The sequence below is a fragment of the Chelonia mydas genome, chromosome 4 (assembly GCF_015237465.2).
Source record: "Chelonia mydas isolate rCheMyd1 chromosome 4, rCheMyd1.pri.v2, whole genome shotgun sequence".
NCBI classification, from domain to species: Eukaryota; Metazoa; Chordata; order Testudines; family Cheloniidae; genus Chelonia; species Chelonia mydas.
The window spans coordinates 20,117,930-20,139,653 of record NC_057852.1 but is presented as its reverse complement, the minus strand read 5'-3'; the positions used below and the strand labels follow the sequence as shown (position 1 = coordinate 20,139,653).

Here is a 21,724-nt window from a genome sequence, read left to right as displayed (position 1 = left end):
TATTTAAGATCATGTATTGAATAAAACCATAGTAGATGAAAGTCCTTGAAAGCGGTTTGTGTTTTGTAGCTGTGCAAAGCTACAGACAATCTCACAGGGGATTTTTGTTATTGATGCTCCTACAGACATGTTTTTATAAAGAGTTCACCCTATTAGTTTTGCAACAACTACATCTAAGAGGTCTTATTTCCTCCTGCATCTAACTCTGTGAGCTTCATTTTCCTAGCAAAGAACAAAAAGCCAGTGAAAAGTAAGCTGAACTACAGGGCCCGTGGCACAGCAGGATTTGAACCTGCAGCCACCAGAGAAGTCCAGATTTCAGAAGTAATGCCATGCAGCATCCCCCTGAAGCCAGAAATCATCTGGTGAGGTACTCTGTCTGTGAGGAAGGAGGGAGGCAGGGAGGAAAACTGGACTCACTACTGTCCTTGGGCTGGCTGTGGGGCTTCTCTGGGTGGGCACCCACTTAAACCTCAATCTATCCCTGCGTAACTTTATAGGAGAGATGACTCCTATAAAGTGCAAGAAAGTGAGACAGCAGCATTCAAGGAAGAAACAAACAGGAAACTAAAGCAACGAACAAGATGCCAGCCACACACAAAAAGGGAACTTGTAAGCCCATTTTAGTTTTTGTCTCTAAACTCATTGTACCATGTGCCACCAATGCCTGTTGCAACAACAAAAACAACGCCACAGCATAGCATCTGAATTTCAGGGGGAACTAGGGATAAGGACTTCACTCAATCGCTCTCTCTCCATCTACCTCTGCTTTTGATTATGGGACGCACATACTGCTTTTTGGTAATATTTTGTACTTATCTGCACATACCACAAGTTTCCAATCAGCTTGTCTTAGTGAGGGCAGCATGCCTTGTTCTGTTTATGGATCAATCCCCCTCTCTCATTTCTTAATACAAGACACCCAACATAAATCAGTTCCTCCTGAAACTTGGATAAAAGTAATGTCTCTTTTTAGGACAAGATACCTAACAACAAAAGAAGTTACCCGAATAACGATGTTTTGAATTCATCTATCATATCTAGGTAAATGTAGCCCCACTGAAGTCACTGTGGTTACACAATGGATTAATCTGGACCCTTTTTCTACGTATGTATGATATATTGGCATTTGTGCCTAAAAAGGATCGTGCTGTTTATTTCTAGTCAATATCTAGTGAGGTCTCCGACAACAAGTCACAGTACTCAGTAACTCTCCTATACTAGAAATCCTATTTAAGATTTGTTTTAAAAAGAGAACTCAAAGCTCTGCAAGCATATATCCCTATTTCTGAGATATACTAGATATATATTTTATACAAGTTCAAAAGAGGGGACAAAAAAATCCACAATTTCTGCAGCTCTCTTATCTTAAACACAAAACCACTTGGGTGTCTTTAAAATCCACTAAAGATTTCCTAACTCTTTGGTGATTACAATCAAAGCACTTATTACAAATTCTGCCCCAGTGAGCCTGTTATCTAGGAGAGTTGAACTCCAGACATTTGTACCAAAGAGGAACATGCAAAGAGAACTATTACAAATCTGAAGATGAATATTAACATGGGAATTTCAGAACACACAAAGAGCCTTTATTTTTATTTATTTTTAATCTAGAGTTAGATGACAGAATATTCTATTTTTATCCCTGGAAGAAATAAAAAAGGAACATTGTGACAAAGTTTGTAATTAAAAAAATAGCAGCACAGAACAGAATCCTCAGAGCTGCCTCCCTCTCCAAGACAAGAACAGCATTGTCACGGACAGCTGCTGCTGTGGCTTCCTGGTCTGCAGTCAGAGTTTGTCCTGTCAAAAGAATGTGCCCTTCTCCAAAGTTTTGTCACAAACACCACTTTAATTCCACCTACCCTGCTTCCAACTGCAGCGCTGATCCAGACCAGCAGCAGCTCGAGAAAACCACTCCACCCGGGTGAATAAGAAAGGAGAAAACAAAAAAAACAAAAACCAAGCACTCTACTTCCCACAAGTGAGGGAAATATTCAGACCCATAAACGTGGTAGCTTCACAAGGCAGTTTCAGAGAGGAAATACAGTGGTGCTAAAATAAGTTGTCACTGCGAAGAAAAAAAATTTCCTCTCCTCTCTCTCTCGAATGCTCAGACCATCTGCAGACTCGATCCCTGAGGACTGTGTTACTTTAACTCCGAAGCGCTGCACTACCACCACCTGTACTTGAGAAATCCTAGCAATCACAGAAGGAGTAGTCCCTGAAAGTTAGAAAAAGAGTGATTGTGTGTGCAGGGATGTGTAAATACACAGTACAGAAGGCTGGAACAACCTAGGAAGGCCAGCCCTCAGACGCAGCCTCAGGTTTCAGATTTCATTGGCAACTGGCTGCCCTGAAACACACCAGCCGCAGTACTACTGAGTGGGAGAGGATCCCTTCCTAGCCATACAGCTCACTTCTCATATATCTCTGGAACCCTGATTGACACTGCACCATCAGCTGTGCCAAGCTTCTTCACATACTGATCATTCACTGTTTAACTACACTCACTGCTGGCTGGTCCTGGTCCATGAATCTCATCCTGTTAATGAAAGCAACCTGCTCAACTTACCTGAATGCCTCCTGACATCATGCTTTGCAAAGTATTACTTTTCAATTCCACATCATCTTGTATCATCATATCTAGCATCAGGCTTGTTTATAAAATCATGCAGCCTCTACATTCATTACTTATCTTCAACAAGCACTTTCAGCTCTGTTCTACTTATTTTAAGGCATTACAAAAATCATTTTGCTTTGTTACAGCTCTGAGGATGACACGCAGAGGGGATTACCATGTTCTATAGTTAACTCAAGCAGCCAGACACAAAAAGAAAATGTCTCAGACTGCTTGCCTCACAGGAGTGCGCTTCAGCTTCTCTCACTAATATGATCTCAGGAGACCTGTGGGAGCACCTAGCACATTACACATACAGTAAATTGTGGGTTTCCTCAAGAAAAGGAAAAATTCTACTGGGGTATGCACATGAGATGATCACAGACTGACCCTGGGTCTGACAGAGTCCATCTGGAGCCCAGAGAAGACTACTTAGGGCAATTTTTTTCTATTATTTGATAACTAAATCCATATTTAGGAACTTAAAATGGCCAGGCCTTGCTTAGTACTTACAGTTCCCATTAAGTTTTTGGCCTTTACCTCTCTGCCTCAATTTCTCCATCTCTTTAAGAAAAGGAATAGGGAAATATTACGGTTTGCCCGCCTGAGAGACATATCCTCAGAATTAACGTAGGTAGAGTGGTTTGAAGGTGAGTGCTGCGCTTATTCTAAAGGCCCAATTCTACCCTGAGTTACATGGGTGTAACTCATGTTTTTCTGTGGGAAACATATCTACGTAACTGAAGGCAGAATTGTAAAAAGAGTTATTCACCATCTGAATTACACAACAGTCTGTCTTCTAATTCATTAGAACACCGACTGACTCAGTGACTATTCGGCAGTGTATCTCAGACAGACTGCAGTGTTCTCTTTTCCCCACATTCACAAAGGGAAGTGACTTGTAATTCTTGCCTTCCACCATACTGCTCAATGCCAACACATCTCAACCCATCATACAGATCTGGTGGGGAAGTATGACTTCAGCTGGAAAATTATAAATGTTAATAAGTTATCGTAGCAGATGAAGCACAAAATTCCAGTCAGAGAATAGATCTCCTCTCCCAGATTCCTGTGTGGAGCAATATCATTTTTGATATTGTACTGTGGTAATAAATAACCTTGTACTAGGGATAAAGAACCATGAGATACTTTAAGAAACAAACAAAACTCCTCGTTCAAGTCAGTGGGGAGTTCTGTTTACTGCGTAAGTTTGGAGTATATAGTTAGTTAAATGCCACTTAACATACAAAGGATCTGGGTGCATTTCTGCATACTTCAGTTGAGGAATCCAGGAAAAAGACAGGAAAACTGATTTAAGTGACATATAAACTTGATTCATATATTGTATCTAAACTATTGCAGATTCAGAGGTATTCTTATAATGGACTTCTCCTCCCCCAGACTATTTCTCACACCTCCATGCTGACTAGTTCTAAGTGAAGAAGGCAGTACTTAAATATCATGAGAACTACAAGAACCACCCAGGAAATATTGGAACTGGAATAATTTTCACAGGATTTCCAAGTCAGTTCTGCAGATCAAGAAGTTTTGATTTAGTAAAGGTTCGGAAAACAATTAAAAATATAAATTTCATTATTGAGCAAAACACTGCATCTTACAACATTGACTCAGCAGTTTGGGGCAATTATTGCATATATTGCTGAATATTGTAATAGGAATTTTTACTGCTTTTTTTTTTAATAAAGGAAGATTCAAATATGCATCTGAAGGGTCCTTAATTATCCAGACAGCACCAAATCTCAACTCTGCCTGTCACTAATCCTGGGAGACAGATTGACATTATATCAGACTGTGGCCAGCGCTTGCATAGGTACACAAGAGGAGAGGGAATGCACAAGAAACTATCCCCTTGTGCAGGAACTAGCTGAAAACAAGGACCCCTTCAATTCGCCTGAGCCCAAGGACTGTTCCCTGCTAGCAACCCTTGGGAAACAAACCACTCCAAATGATGCAAGGAGGAAGCAGAGCCATGGAACTACTCTTCACCACCTCCCTTCCACATGCAGATACTATGCCAGCACGTTTGGCTGGCTGCTAATGGAAGGGCATGCCTCACCCAGTGTAAAGATGTTAGCACATTCTCCTGGCTAGCACAGAAGTTCCAGGAGGGACGGTGCCTTGTTGAGATAGTGTCAGCATTACCTTTAGAAGATGCAACTTTGGTGCCTAACAAACTAGAGGCGGAGACAGACAGAAACAGAACACGTAAACATTCTATATGGGGAGGAAAAGGATGAGATTAAACATGGGCACAGCAGGAGACCTGTGCTTGCCTTAGGCTTGGTTCGCTGGCAAATGCAACCTCACAGAGAGAACAGCCAGAATGACATACTAAAAGAAACATTTTCAATGGGCTGGGAGGCCCTCCACCATCAAGAACCTTGCCTGCTCCAATGAGGTGCTGGTGCATATGGGAGCTTCAGACTATGGATCACAACCATCAGCATTGTACAAAAACTACAGAGGGGGGGCTCTTCTGTCACTTACAACTCTGTGGTTTTCATTTATTTGAATGAGAGCGGCATATGAACAAACAAGTTCTCTTGTCTAAGTGATAGGAAATTACTGTTCTGCCGTTAAAAGTAATACAACCCCAGGGCATTTCCAGTTCTGAGACATTCTTGCCTAAATGCAGAGGCAGAAAACAAGCAAGAGAGTAAAATGAAACTTTTAGTGCCAATAATGAGTAAATATAGCTCCAATAGATACTGTGCCAGCCTCATTTATACATGTGGCACTAGAAGGAAGCAGGTTGCTGCTGCTAGTTCTGAAGGCAGGTGCCCATTTGGAAAAAAATATTTACTGTAAAACATGCATGTCCCATCAAATCCAGGCGCTAATACATAACAAACAATGGCAGAGAGAGTTTCTGTGGTTGGGTTTCCTTCTTTATTACATTTGATATAGTGGTGTCTGGTTTGTTACTTGTTCTAACAGTGCTGCCATGCAGTGTTAATCAAGGTCATCTCGCAACCCTGAATTTCAGAGGATGATAAAGCAATGCCTATTTATAAACCACTTTGTGAGGTGCTTTGGAATCCTTCATTGTGGGAAATGCCTTATGAATGTACATCATAATCATCAAGTCATTCATTAGCCATAAGAAGCAGGCATGAATATTAGCATTTCCATAGTCAAGGACCATTGACAAAACTGGAAGGAACGCATGATACAGGCTAAGAAAAACCCACATTGATACTGGCAGGTGCCCAAACCATTTTCCATGTCAAAATACAACACACTTACCAATCTGGGTACAAGGCCTGGGAGGAATTGAAGGATATGTGTAAGATATTAGAAAGAAGCCTGAGTGGTTTTTTTTTAAGTGCACTAGAGATGTTCAAAACTAATTTCATATATGAAGGGGTGAAGTAAGATACCCATAACACTGCAATCAGTGGAAGAGTACAGCAAGACCAAGAGGAAAAATTAATCCTGGGTAGATAACTGATAGTCCTCAGTGCATCTGGGGCGGGGGGGGCGCCAAAGGTGGCTCAAAGCTACTTCTCCGCTTCTCCCTGAGCAAAACAACTCCCAAAAGAAGTTGGGGCAACTGGAGTATCATAAAATACTCCAGTCACTCTCCCTCCAACCACAGGAATCCCCAGATGGCCCTTCAGAGCAGCTTTATGACCCTTTTGTGCCACTGGAATGGCATGAGAATTGGGCTGTTACTTACACTTACACACACACACATCCCTAGCCCTTAATATTGCATGGGGCACAAGAGAATTTTTATTTTAAAATTTACTGCTGAAAGTAAGAGTGGCTGTCACCAAACCTGAAAGATGTATGCTGAGGAATTTTGACCTACAGAAACCCAGGGAGCATGATGTAAGGATTTCATTTTCTAAAAGTACAATACTCATCTTGCTGGTGTTTTCTCATCTGACAGGAATAGTTTATGCTACTGCTGGACCATTATATATGGTTTTTAAAACATTACTTCATAGTTTATCTAGCTTATTTATATACCTACTAACTTTCCACATCAGCTCACAACTCTACATTCAAGGGAGACCTGTTCCAGTGCCCAAGAATGCATTTGGTACCTCTGCCATTTGCCTACTAATACTGATGTAGAAGGTATTGAATTCACTGTTTGCTTTGGAAAATTTCTTTGTTCACCACAGTCAACATCGCACGCTTTCCTGGTGTGTTTTGTAGCCATGGAACCCACTATATGGCATTTCCCATTTTCACTGTCATGGCAATAGATTCATTTTGTACCTTACTCTCTTCTGATTGCAATCTGTCTGACATACCCAGTACCTAAGGCATTCTGTAAATGGCATTATTTTTTGTTCTATTACTTTGACTTTCTTCTGGATATTTATTTGCTTTAGCTAACCCTTCTATGGTACACAAGAAGAGATCTAAATTCATCTGTTTGAATTCCACAGAATCTTAAGAAAGGTACAAGGGTGGATGATGCACAGCTACAATTTATTGAATAAATATTCTGTTATAACAATAACTCACTAGCATCTAGCAGCAAGATAAGGATGAAGCACAGATGAAATCCCTTTGAAAACATCGGGGTGACATCTTGAACAGTAGCTTAATCTTCTCTTTCCCATAGGGGCCAGATGCTGCAAACACTTACAAAAGTGAAAAAAGTTACTCGCATGAGCAGTCTCAAAACTCAGAGGTACAGATGCTTAGCAGCTTTGGGGGGAAAACAGGCCACTAATATAGGTGTCTAAATGTGGATTTAGAAGCTTTGTTTTCTGCATGGTCACAAAGGAAACCTGAGACATAGCACCCCCAGAGCTATGCCTTAGTGACAAGACCATCCATCCTCTCCCCAAACACTAGATGTTGGTTTGCTGTCTTATCAAGAAGAAAAGGAGTACTTGCATCCGATGAAGTGAGCTGTAGCTCACGAAAGCTTACGCTCAAATAAATTTGTTAGTCTCTAAGGTGCCACAAGTACTCCTTTTCTTTTTGCAAATACAGACTAACACGGCTGCTACTCTGAAACCTGTCTTATCAAGGAAGGGTGAAGTGGAGGCTAATTTGTGCAACTTACTCCTCCAGAGTTTAAATAGGTGGATGGTGCTTAGAATCTCACATTTTGTAAATGATGAAAAATCAGGGTGCCTTGCCAGTCTGGGGTAGATGAGAAGATTGGTTGGCTCAGTTGGTACTGGGAAAGTTTCTTGGCTCCTTAAAGGACCTCAGAGCCCAGCTGTCTCTTTTGGGCCAAATTTCTCTCCTTCCCAGAATCCAGCCCCATCTTAGCACTCTCAACAATATATTTCTTCCCTATTTCTAGTTTCTTTCTGGCTCTTATGTCCTGCAAGTCTTCCTGCCTCCACTCTGGATAACTGGGTTTCAGCACCCACACTATGGGGTGCACCATCTTAAACTCATGCCTCCCTCTCTCCCCCGTCCAAGTTTTCTCCCTCAGAGGTGATCCAGTGTTTTCATCAGGGCTGATCTCTAGCTCCCAGTCAGAATACTGTAGGGAGCTGTGGTGGTGTTAATAAATATCATCAAAATTAATTGCATAAAGAGATGGCAACTTAAGGACTGAGCAAAAATACTCAATATTATATTGGTCCCAAATTGTCACTAATGAATTGTGTTTGCAGGTAAAGTAGTTTTAAAAGTCAAACAAAAGAAGCTCTTAAGCGCTACTTATTGATGTTCTGCTTATTGATGTTTTCTCACAAGACTACTTTGCTTAATATTCCTGTCCTTGCCTATTTAGGAGAAAATATCTAAAGTGCAATGTAGCAGGGTTTTTTTTCCTTAACAATCAGCATTCTCTGTTCCTAGCAATATGGGAACAATGAGGAAGAGAAAGTGACAGAGAAAATAAAAATATATAACAAAAAAAAAAAAAGCCAGGGGTGGGGAGTAAATACATTGGGTGCACCTGGCAATGCACTAAGATCAATAAAGCAAGCACATTGTACATTTCTGCAAGTACTTTGATTTATTTTAAATACCTTTGGAAAAACACTGTTAAGTCCTGTGACGTTTACTCTAAGATGTAGAGAAGGATCTCTTCTCAGGGTGCACGTTTAAAATGCACAGTAAAACCCTACTCCGTTTCTTAAGAAGCTGTCATAAATATAAAGGGAAGGGTAAACCCCTTTAAAATCCCTCCTGGCCAGAGGAAAAATCCTCTCACCTGTAAAGGGTGAAGAAGCTAGGATAACCTGGCTGCCACCTGACCAAAATGACCAAAGAGGAGGCAAGATACTTTCAAAAGCTGGGGGGAGGGAAAAACAAAGGGTCTGTCTGTGTTATGCTTTTTCCAAGGACAGAACAGGAATAGAGTCTTAGAACTTAGTAAGTAATCTAGCTAGGTCTGTGGTCACCTATGCAAATTGGTGAGGATTTTTACCAAACCTTCCCCAGGAAGTGGGGTGCAAGGCTTAGGAGGATTTTGGGAGGAAAGACGTTTCCAAACAACGCTTTCCTAATAAAATAAACCCAGATAAACATTTGGTGGTGGCAGTGGAAGTCCAAGTGCAAAGGATAAAATAGTTTGTACCTTGGGGAAGTTTTAACCTAAGCTGGTAAAAGTAAGCTTAGGGGGGTCTTTCATGTAGGTCCCCACATCTGTACCCTAGACTTCAGAGTGGGGAAGGAACCTTGACAGAAGCAGAAGTAAGCTACCCTTGTTTTGCTTTGTCAGAACTCTACACACTCTCATTGAGAGTAGCTTTCCTTACTATGGGTAAAATTCATCCTCATAAAGGATCAGCTCACTAAGACCATGCACCACTTATACTTATATAAGTCCTAGACAGGGCTGAAGTTGGACTTGACCAGCGGCTTTGTGATAGCCTTCTGCACAGAGGAGAATTTCGCTACATCTGCAAAGTGTCAACCCCAATTAAACTGGAAACTATTATTTAAATTTAAGAAATGGGCCCAAACCAAAAGCTGAGATCTAGCCACCCCCATACTTTGGAGGTGTTAGATGTCAGAATCACTCCCTTTGTAATGAGCTGAGTCAAAAGCCCACAAGGTCAATACTCTAAGTTCGGAGAGTTTGACTGAGTTCAATACTCTAAGTTTGGAGAGTTTGATAAGCAGTTCCGAGCACTGCAGTTAAACCCATCTCTAATTGCTATCAGTATTTTTGGAGTTTCCATCCTAATGGAAATGGACAAAATTTCACCATCAGCCGAGCCACTGCCAGCATCAAATAGACCCATTTCCTTCTTGCTCTACCAGCCATTTAATCAACAAATGTAAAACTTTAAAATGATACAGTCTTTATTTGTAATTGAAAATATTTCATTACAAATTAGATGAGGGTTGTAGCAAGAAAAAGAAAATCATTGTTGCTATAAACAAATAGTAAGGGGATCTCCAACCATGTGACTACTCTACAGTCTGATTAAATAATTTTAGAAGCAAAAAAAGAGACACCATGGGGGTTAGAGGGAAATGCTAGATTAGTGTGAACAATGAAAACTTCTGTTATGTATGGGACAATGGCAGCTATGTAAATGTTAGTGGACTGTACTCAGCAGAGGATAAACTATTGAGCTGGAGGAAGGCATTAGCAACCTCTAGCTCCTACTTAATTATGAATTCATTCTCAAAGAGATGCTCTAGGTCAAATGTGTCATAGGGCTTAGTGCAGGAATCTGTTGGTAAAATTCTACCACCTGTGTTACACAGAAGCTTAGATTAGATTTCACAGTGGTCCTTTCTGATCTTAAAAATCAGTGAATATTTTCCCTGGGTGAAATTCCCCCTGTGCAGAGGGCCAGTGCAAAGCCAGTTCATGAATTACCTTAAACCCCCCTCAAAATAGGGCTGAAGTGGATGGCAGCATCATGATGGATATCTACATGGGGCAAATTTCATCTCCTTTGATAAGAACTAAATAATTTTTATCTGGACCAGGTCTCAACTTCAGATTGATGAGTCCAGAACTCTATTAAAAAACACTATAACAAACAAGGCTGAACTGGAGACACAAAATGAAACTTACTCGGTGATGCTGTGATTGAGAAAATACCATTGTCCCCATACTGACATGAGACATTTTCCAGTCTAAAACTGTAATGATGGATGGTGTCACCTACAACACACTTTTAACAAAGTGGGCATAAACCAGAGGAAATTAGCTGCATAGACACAGAAATGTTGTGACAGAAGATGAAAGAAGGGGAGAAACCATCAGTCTGAGGTTAAATACACACACAAAATAACTCTAAAAATAATATTTTGCCTAAGCACTTAGCAGCTGCAAGGTTTTACTCTCTCTCTCTCTCGACACAGTTGCTAGGATTCCAGACCAAACACTGGTACGACACTGCTTACCTTTGATTTTTCTCCCAATATTACTTTGAAATTATTTTGGAATTAAGTTGTTGCAGTCATAAAAACTCTGCCCTCTTTCCAGACACAAAGGCAAACCAAATTCTGACCTTTGGGGAGAGGCAGAAAAGTATAAGACCTTGAGTATTTGGTCAGAAACAGTGTGTTCCCAAAAGGTGCTGCCAAATTACTATCTACAGTCAGAAAAGGACAAGAGGAAACACTAGTGACTGAAAGGAAAAGAGAAAATAGAGACCCTCAGGATACAAGTATCCACAAAAAGACTGGAAACTATCAGAATGGGAATTCTGGATCCTATTTGCACTGGAATATAGTTTTATTCTAGAGCAAAATGAAGCAAAATTTCAGTTTTTCTTCCTATGAATCAAAAAATGAAAAAAATCCTTTGATTTCAAAGTTTTTAATTCAGCTGGAAATATTTTACAGAGCTTTAACTGTGATGGCACGCAAAAGGCTCTACACTTGTCATAAATATAAAGGGAAGGGTAAACCCCTTTGAAATCCCTCCTGGCCAGAGGAAATCTCCTCTCACCTGTAAAGGGTTAAGAAGCTAAAGGTAACCTCGCTGGCACCTGACCAAAATGACCAATGAGGAGACAAGATACTTTCAAAAGCTGGGAGGAGGGAGAGAAACAAAGGGTCTCTGTCTGTCTGTCTGCTGCCTTTGCCGGGATAGACCAGGAATGGAGTCTTAGAACTTTTAGTAAGTAATCTAGCTAGGTACGTGTTAGATTATGATTTCTCTAAATGGCTGAGAAAAGAATTGTGCTGAACAGAATAACTATTTCTGTCTGTGTATCTTTTTTGTAACTTAAGGTTTTGCCTAGAGGGATTCTCTATGTTTTGAATCTAATTACCCTGTAAGGTATCTACTATCCTGATTTTACAGAGGGGATTTCTTTACTTCTATGTACTCCTATTTCTATTAAAAGTCTTCTTGTAAGAAAACTGAATGCTTTTTCATTGTTCTCAGATCCAAGGGTTTGGGTCTGTGGTCACCTATGCAAATTGGTGAGGCTTTTTACCAAACCTTGTCCAGGAAGTGGGGTGCAAGGTTTTGGGAAGTATTTGGGGGGAAAGACGTTTCCAAACAGCTCTTCCCCAGTAACCAGTATTTGTTTGGTGGTGGTAGCGGCCAATCCAAGGACAAAGGGTGGAATATTTTGTACCTTGGGGAACTTTTTGACCTAAGCTGGTAAAGATAAGCTTAGGAGGTTTTCATGCAGGTCCCCACATCTGTACCCTAGCGTTCAGAGTCGGGGAGGAACCTTGACAACACTATTGATTCTAACAAAAGAGGCAGTGAGCAAAACAACGGAGAGTTTTTCTAGGAAGTGAAACTAGCAGGAGAGAAGACAGTCACCATGACCATCTCTCTGCGAAGAATCCTAATACTTGAAAATATGTTGTTTCCCTTCAAGAAAATACAATATAGCTTGCAGTTATGTTCTGCCATGCACATTTTAATACCTTTCCGTCACCCCCTCAGCAATCTGTATAGACCTGAGGGCTTGTCAAAATGAGAGAGTTATACTACTTTAAATTAAATTGGTTTGAAAATGGACTTAATTAAAACTAAAGTAAAAATCTGTGTGGCCACTCTTATTTCAGTTTAAAGTGGGTTTATTTCAGTTTATCTTAACTGAATCTTCACTAAGATTCAGTTTAAGCTATGCCAAAACTAGCCACCCAAACCGAAATAAGTGTCTCTATGCAAGGTTTTGCTCTGGTTTAACTGAGGCCATTTTAAAACCAATTTCAGTTAAACTGTAGACAAGGCCTCATACACCTCATATGAGCCATCCAGAGATTCTTTCCATCTCCAAAGATCTGCCACATTGGAGTTCAGATTGTGCTGAGCACTAGAAGAGTTTTCCACCAGTTATTCACCCTGCAAGTGTGCCACTGTACTGCTGACATAAGCCTATTCTTAAAAGCTGCGAATTAGCTGCTATCATAAAGCAAACCAGTTTAATGCCCTACTCTCATGAACATCATTGATTTGAGGCATCCATTGTTCTTTGGAGACCTTTGAAATACAAGTGCCTTTCAATAATTCTGTTCTAGTAAGTGAGGATCTCTAAATATTTCCAAACCTAGTAATAATTCTTGAATGTTGTTTTCATATACTTGCATGAATACACAAAATAAGATGTGTTTTATTAATAAGACAGGGAAGTCAGTTTCCTTGCAAAAGACCCAGCCAATGAGATGTGATACTGGACCATGAGTGCTTATGGTGGTGTTGAAGAAGAAAGACGTTTTCCACATGCCCCTTGGGAAACAACTGAACTTAATTCAAATGGCAAATAGGGTACAACATTTTACCAGTAGAGTAATTAACAAATGGAGCAGATCATCAAGGGATGTGGTAGATTTTTCATCAGAGTCTTTAAACCATAATTGGATCTCTTTCTAAAAATATGCTCAAGTTCAGTGACAAGTTATTGGATTTTATGCAGGAATAATTGGGTGACATTTCATGGCCTGTGCTATGGAGGGGCATAGAACAGATTACAATGATCTCTTCTGGACTTAAAAATCTATGAATCTAGAAGAAATGTAAAGGGTTTAACCCGCATTCTATATTTATGAAGCACCCATGAAATGCTTGTATAACCCAGAGACTTTTAGATTGCAGCAGTGAGGAAAGAAGTCACCTGGTTTTCCACATTTGTGCATATGGCAGAGCAGGAGACAAAGCTAGAAATGGCAGGAAAATTTCTGACAAGGGTGTGGCAATCACTGAGCATGCTAGAGAACATTTCCTATAGTCTATATAAAATCCACTTTGTCTATAGGTAGTTCTGGATGTCTTACATACCCCTTAGAGGCTATAGAGCTGATAGAACTCACATTTAGCCAGTGGTGAGCTGGAGCCAGTTTGCATCGGTTCGCTAGAACCGGTTGTTAAATTTAGAAGCCCTTTTAGAACCTGTTGTCTCAGACAACCGGTTCCAAAAGGGCTTCTAAATTTAACAACCAGCCAAAAGTGGAGCCTTAGGCGTTGATTCCATGGGTGCTCCAGGGCTGGAGCACCCACGGGAAAATTTGATGGGTGCAGAGCACCCACCGGCAGCTCCCCGCCCGGCCCCGCCCCACACCCGGCCCCCAGCTCGCCTCACCTCCGCTCCATCTCCTCCCCTGACCGTGCCACCCCGCTCTGCTTCTCCACCCCCGCTCTTCCCCCGAATCAGCTGTTCACGCAGGAAGCCTGGGAGGGCTGAGAAGCAGGCAGCGGCTTCACACTCAGGCCCAGGGAGGTGGAGGTGAGCTGGGTGGCGGGGTGCGAGGAGGGCTGCCTGCGCCGCAGCAGGTAACCCAGGAGGGCGCGCAGGGGAACAGCTCCCCTCCCTAGCTCACCTCCGCCTCCCTGGGCCTGAGTGCAAAGCCGCCGCCTGCGTCTCAGCAAACAGCTGATTCGCAGGAAGCTGGGGGAGGGGGCGGAGAAGCAGAGTGGGGCAGCGTGTTCAGGGGAAGAGGTGGAGTGGAGGTGAGGTGAGCTGGGGCTGGGCACAGGGCGGGGAGCTGCCCACCAAATTTTCCCCATGCGTGCTCCAGCCCCGGAGCACCCACAGAGTCGGCACCTAAGGCACCACTTTTGATGTGATCAGTGGGGGGAGCGGCTGCTTCCCCTGCTCCCCCCCAGCTATGCTACCCCGTCCCTAGGAGCCAGAGAGATCTGCCGGATGCTTCTTGGGAGCTGCCCCAGGTAAGCACCACCGGAACTCCCCATCTCGCCCCCCAGCAGGTCCCTCTGGCTCTTAGGGAAGGGGTGGGCACCCACTACGGTGGCCCACGAGACGCTCCTGCCCAGTTCTGGGGGCAGTCAGGGGACAGGGGAGGAGGGTGGATGGGGCAGGGTCGGGGGGGGGCATCAAGGAACACGGGGGGTTGGATGGGGCAGGAGTCCCCAGAGGGCAAGGGTGGGCCACGACCCCCCTCGTGGGGTGAGGAGGGAATTGGTTGTTAAGATTTTGGCAGCTCATCACTGTTATTAGCTATCAGATAACAGCTTTAAATGGAGATTTGTTTCAATTAATGGAGAGGAATAGAGGCAGAGCTCAATGAGATGAAAATCTTTAAATACCTCATCTGACTCAGTTGGGCTCATAGGGAAAGCAGTGCTGCCAACACTCACAATTTTATTGTGAGTCTTGTAATATTTTGTATTTTCCTTAAAGCCTAGCTCCTGAAGTCCTGTGATAATGTCAATTTATCTTTCATTTAAAAACTGTCTAGCCCCCGTGGTTGGAGAAAAGCCTGAAGAAAAGTGACTCCAAAAGTTAAAAAACTCAAAGGCTAATAAGAAACCAAAATTGGTTGTTTTTTATTCTCATGATTTTTAAGCCACTCTCTCTCTCTATTTTTGGAGGGTTGACTCATGATTTTTGAACACTTGGGGTTTGGCCATTCAGGGAAAGATAGTACTTATACAGTTTAGATTTTAGTACCATTTTGACACAAGTCTGAATGCAACTTTAAATAGAGTCACTTTGTGACTCTGCATTAAATAGTTATATATATATTAACAAACTAAACTATATATATATATATACATATATATATACATATATATATACACACACACACACACACACACAGATACAGAAATATAGATTATACCCAGAGCACCAAGGGAAGACTTTCTATTCGCATAGATTTAAAAAATATAACATTCATGCAATATAGAATAAAAATCGCAGGTGAATATTTAGAGTAATCCGAATAGAACAACCAACTTTTGTTTATTTCAGTAATGGTCTGAAAACTTAGGGTCTTCAAACTTGAAGCAAATAAGAGTTGAATACACACATGGAAGTGGAGATGCAGAACTAACTGTGATATTTGTGCCACACCATATTTTAAATAACATTCTTATCTCATTTTTACTGGTGTAAATCAAGAGTAACTCCGCTAAGATCACACGAGTTTCATCAGGTTAAGTGGAAGGGGATTCTAAACTTGAGAGCTCAAGATGTCCCACCATCAAACTGGTGAGGTGCTCCAATTGCATGGAAGTGAACTGGTGTTTTAATGCATTGATAGCAGATGTGAGCTCCAAGTTACATCAGCTCTTAATATGATGGACAGAAAAATAAAAAACATTCACCTAGTAAAGCAGCAATAAATTGAACAGGAAAAAAAGCATCTCATAGCAATCCCATCTACAGGAATAAATGACTCAGAGCTGATGAATTTTTAATACAGCAATGTTGACAGATAAGGAATTCAAAAGAACTCCAAATAATGAAGATATAAGTGTCATAGGATCTGTATTTCAGAATTCCCAGGCTTTTATCCAGCTGCCTGAAGGTTCTGTCCAGAAGGCAGTCATTCAACTATCTGTCAGAGTTCATCTCTCAGTAACTAGGAAAGATGAAAAGACCAAAGAGAGGTCTACCTTTATGTGGAGATATTGTATGTACACATATGCTGTTCCAATGCCTTCTGAAAAGATTAATATTTTATCGCATGCTGCTTTTACTCAAGGTGCAGTTGTTGTACCTGGCAAAATTTTCGGGCTCCATCAAGACACCCCAGGTCTGTATCTACCATTGTAATGAAATGGAGATATCCATCTGCATCACAATATCTTCCAGGTACATAAGGCAGTCATTGAAAAATGGTACTTTATTACAAACAGATACATAGAAAAAAATCAGTACCTGAAATATTGCTTTCACAAGTAATTCATCTTATTGTTAGAAGAAAAGGAGTACTTGTGGCACCTTAGAGACTAACAAATTTATTTGAGCATAAGCTTTCGTGAGCTACAGCTCACTTCATCGGATGCATTCAGTGGAAAAGACAGTGGGGAGATTTATATACATAGAGAACATGAAACAATGGGTGTTACCGTACACACTGTAACCAGAGTGATCACTTACAGTGAGCTATTACCAGCCTCCCTTCCCCGCCCCTCCCGCTCTCCTGCTGGTAATAGCTCACTGTAAGTGATCACTCTGGTTACAGTGTGTACGGTAACACCCATTGTTTCATGTTCTCTATGTATATAAATCTCCCCACTGTCTTTTCCACTGAATGCATCCGATGAAGTGAGCTGTAGCTCACGAAAGCTTATGCTCAAATAAATTTGTTAGTCTCTAAGGTGCCACAAGTACTCCTTTTCTTTTTGCAAATACATACTAACATGGCTGCTACTCTGAAACTTATTGTTAGAGTAATCAGCTGAGAATATTCTGGTAGCCATTACCAGCCTCTATCCTGAGATCGCTGATGGAAGATTAAAAGGAGGAATCCTACAGAACACGACAACAATCTTACGGGCATTTCTGACACATTGGTGTCCACAATCTCTTCTCTAGATTTCCAACATACGACAAACAAAATTGAAAAGGAAAAAAGAGTGGAAAGACAAGACTGTCCACAACATCAATGAACAATCAAAAGTTGAAGGGAACATCTCAGTGTATGTCTTATTCACAGAAGGCTTGGATTAATCAGACAGCAAACGCAATCACGAAGTTAGGTTTGTGTGTACCATGTGAATGAGATTTTGTTTTAAGGTCCTTGTATAGGGTAGTGGGAAGAATCTATTCTGTCATGGTTGTCCAGCAACCCTACAATAATATGTGAGTAGGCAGGTGCCACTGAAAGAAACCAGTTGAATAAGGAAACCAGTTTCATATTACCAAGGTCATTAAAATGAATGATTAATAAAAGTAATTTTCAAATATTACCAATAGCTTGACTATGTTCTTCAAATTATTGTGATATTACTACCACTATGGTTATTATACAGTACCTTGCATTGTGTGCCTAAAACCTCAAAAGCCAAATTATACATGCTGGGGCACAATCCACACTAATAAATAGCTGTGTGACCTGTAACCTGGGGTAACCTTTACAATGCCCTGCTGCTGTAGCCTCCAATGTGGACTGCTCACAAACAGCCTCCAGCATGTAAGTCACTCCCAGCTATGTCTGTGAGTGCGCTAGCCAGCCAAACATTGGCTCTTACTAGTCTTGGTTATGCGGCAGGGTGACCCCAACACCTGCCCAGTCCTAGATGTTCCCCCAGAAATATTTGTCCTGTACTGCCCAGCTCTCTCCTGGACAGTACAAATATGTTAAGTTTGTTATTCCTTTAAGGGAATAACATACCAGTTTATTATTTGAAATAGGGTACCCAGGTACTCCAACATAAACACACTCGATTAGATAAAACAGTAAAACAAGTTCATCAACCTCAAAGAGATAGATATTAAGTGAGTATAAGTAATGAGGCATAAAAGTCAGAAATGGTTACAAGAAAAATAAAGATAAAATGTTTACTAATATCTGCTTAAGAAACTAACTTAGTTGCAAAGCAAAATTTCTCACCACATGCTCCAGCAGATTACTGGCGAAACTCTTCAGGTCAAGAGCCACCTCCTCCCCCACCCCAGTCCAAGAGCTGTTTTCCTTCTTTTTGTAGTCCTGTTCTCCCTTTGAGAAGTATTTCCAGCTGTAAGCAAAGTGACAGGCAGTCTGGTGAAGAAAGGGAACCCTATGCTATTTCTTTGCCAAGATGTAGATTTTTGTCCCTACCCGCTTCCTTGCCAAAGAATGGCCACTTAGCAGGTAGTGGTCCATCAGCCCTATTGAGACCTGGCTGAGACATCAGCTTGCCCTCTGTCTCTGAGGAACTGGTTTAGCCACTCCCCAGACTTATCTGGAAACATACTTCAATCATGATTTCATCTTATGTTCATAATTTTACTTTGTGTATTTTGCCATGATATTACTAAACAGCAAGTTATGAGTTTTTAAATGATACCTCACAAGGCATACCTTGTATGGACATTATTACAACAGTGCATAGATGTGACCACAGGGGTATGTTCTGTCACACCATATACAGCTACTCTTTTCATAGGTGATCTGTAGGGTGTTAGTCTTTAAATAATGCCTATTTTCCTGTTTCAATAGTTTTTGTTTCCAGTAGCATCTCCCACAGGCTAGGTGCTGTATATAGTGTATATGAAGGCACAGTCTCTGCTTACACTATATGGGGCCCAGTTCTGAAGCTGAATGCACTACCAATTCCATGAATTCATATGGAGTTCTATTCTATTTAACAGGGCTTTGGTGGGTTCACGGATCACACTAGTAAACCTGATGGCACGACTGGGGCTTGAAAACTGTTACTATGAAATAAGAAGTATTTCTAGAGACCCCACCACTATAGTACCTAAGCATCAAGGCCTACAGCCCTACTAATAGCTGGTCCTATAGCTACCTCATGAGCTGAAAAATCATATCATAGCAAGTTGTATGCTGATTCAACATATGTTTTATTACTTGCTATGTCCCTGAATCATAGGAAAATAATTTATCCTGTCAATATTCCTCTGATTCCTGATCCCTCAATATATGAGAAGTTTGAGCTCTACTGTTGAACATATCCACGATGAACAAATATTTTCCATATTCTTACAATCCACATAGGATACCCATCCAATTTTTGTCAATACTATGAATACGTTATGTCTTCTGGCACTGAACGTGTTTTCATTAAGTTGCTGTGGAATGGTTTTGATGCGGGTGGTAGGAATTGAAATGCAGGTGTGAGTCTGTGCTGCTTTTTCTATACAATGTAGTCTATATCCTGGCTCTGCAGTCATGGATCTACTTGTCTGTCAAACTGAAAGGGGGTTCAGAAATATTCTGTGCTCTAGAAGTTTTGTCTCGGTTTGAGCTTGGATGTCTGTATACTGGCTGCAACCTCGACTACAGATCCATGACCATGGCTTCATAATAAAGTAACAATTAAATCCAGGGATGGCTCTTGTTGAGGGCTGGCGCTTGTGTTCTCTCAAGTCTCAGTAAGTTCTTAGCACTCTTCATCATGACCACATTTTACAAACATTAATTCTCATGACTGCTGTGAGCTAGGTAGTATCATCCTCATTTTATGGTGTAGAAACTGGGGAGGAAGGATAAATTACTAGCCCAAAGCCACAGTGAAGTTAGCCTTATAGATGAGTGTAGAACTCACTCAAGAGTTGCTGGCTAACCGTCGTGTACTCATAACACTAGACCTAGCCTCTCTGTATCACTAGCACCAAAAATCTTATCTGCCCACGGAAAGCTGTTGAGGTTGGCTGAGCTGTCTTTGTGTTCCATCCTGAGGTTTTATCTGAATTAGGCAAGAACCTTGGCTTTCTTGGTTTGGGGATCTCATTTATCCAAATCTGCACTATGGGGTTAAGCATCGGGGACTTCCATTATCCATACAATCCACAATTAACCAAAACCCTCACTTATCTGAAGGTCCTGACTCTAAGGTTTGACTTCACCTCAAAATTGTCTTTGTAGGAAAACCATTAGTTGCTGAAATCCTTAAACCAACAGAGTTTATTTATATGCTCTACAGGATAAAAGTTTTATTCTACCATGCTTTAGCCCAGTAGACTCTTGGGCCCTTTTTAACTAAAGAAAGGTCACATCTTCCACTACATTCAATCATTGCCTTGACTATGAATTAAAGGTGTATTGTTAGAAGGTGTCAGCTAACATTCGAAAACACTAATGCAGACAAGGCAGTGCAGACTGTAACACATACTAAGCTGGTTGCGTGAAAGCAGCAGGGAAAACTCCACAGTCACATTTTATGTCCACCAGTGTCTCACTGCATACATCTTGAGGCCTCAGTGTAAGGTCTTTTATCAGAAAATCTTTGACTATTTCACCTTCTTTTTCACCACCTTTTTTTTTTTTTGGGGGGGGGGGGGGGGGGGTCATATTCCTTTGCCCTTTGTTTAGTAAAGTGGCTGCTTCATTCTATCACTAGACTCAGCTTTATTTCAGTATTTTACATAGCACCTGAATACATGATGGTGAACTCTATATAAAAATAACTAAAGAAATATGTAAGCACCAAAATACTTTACCTTTCACTTCCTAGGGACCTACAGGTACCAAGACATGATTACACTCTGCTCCCAAGTACCTATGCAGGCTGTCTCATCATGTTTAATTCCCACTATGGTTTTAGTAAGCCACAATGCTGAGTAAGATTAGCAAAATCACATGACTTTAAAGAAAACAGCTTCAAACACATCCCTAGTTCTTTCCTTGCAACGATGAGATAAGAGTTATAAACTTACTACCAGAGATTTGGGGAACGAGTAGAAGAGGTGTGAGTACTAAATTACCTGCTCCACCTCCCCTGAGAATTGGTAGTTAGAAAGTTAACTTCAGCATGAGTTTCAATGGAATTTTTTGCAAAAAGAAAAGGAGTACTTGTGGCACCTTAGAGACTAACAAATTTATTTGAGCATAGGCTTTATGGCTGACTAAAATTTACTCTGTTACACAATATTTATTTTGGGAGATTGAAAAGCTTAATTGGAAGTTCTTCAAAACAACCAATCATGGGTTGAAAATGACAGTCTCCCAAGACTTTCTAGCAGCAATTTCAAGACTTTTAAAGTCACCCCCCTTCCTCCTTCTTTCCTTTCCCATCCCCCTTGAAGTGAGATTCTCTCTCTCTAACTTTTATTTGCCCACATTCAGCCATATTCAGTCCAGCTAATCCACAAGGGGCACTCCAGTCCCCAACACCTAATTCAACTAGCTGAGGCATAACTCTGGGAATCCGCATGAAAGGAAGAACCAAGGAATCCTAAGGACCTTGGAATGATAATGAAGTTGCTCCAACACCACTACTCCAGCCTCAAGTTACCAGTGGAGTGACAGATCCATCAGCCCTACCCTCATCCTGCCTCATGTCTACAACCACTGTGCTGATGCATCCAG

The 21,724-nt window shown here is 41.2% G+C and overlaps 1 protein-coding gene across 6 annotated transcripts in view; it reads right to left on the bottom strand.

Moving 5' to 3' along the window:
* Positions 1 to 21,724, bottom strand: part of ARHGAP24 (Rho GTPase activating protein 24) — a 370,658-nt gene that overhangs the window by 333,986 nt on the left and 14,948 nt on the right. The window contains exon 1 of one of the 6 annotated variants that reach the window (XM_043545067.1): positions 2,576 to 2,594. The exons of 2 other annotated variants lie outside the window; for them this stretch is intronic. The gene's annotated coding sequence lies outside the window, so the exon portion shown is untranslated. Of the gene's footprint in view, positions 1 to 1,865; positions 2,235 to 2,575; positions 2,595 to 21,724 lie in introns of those variants that run through there. 3 more of the 6 variants (XM_043545068.1, XM_027828958.3, XM_007066627.4) reach the window with 3 other exon arrangements.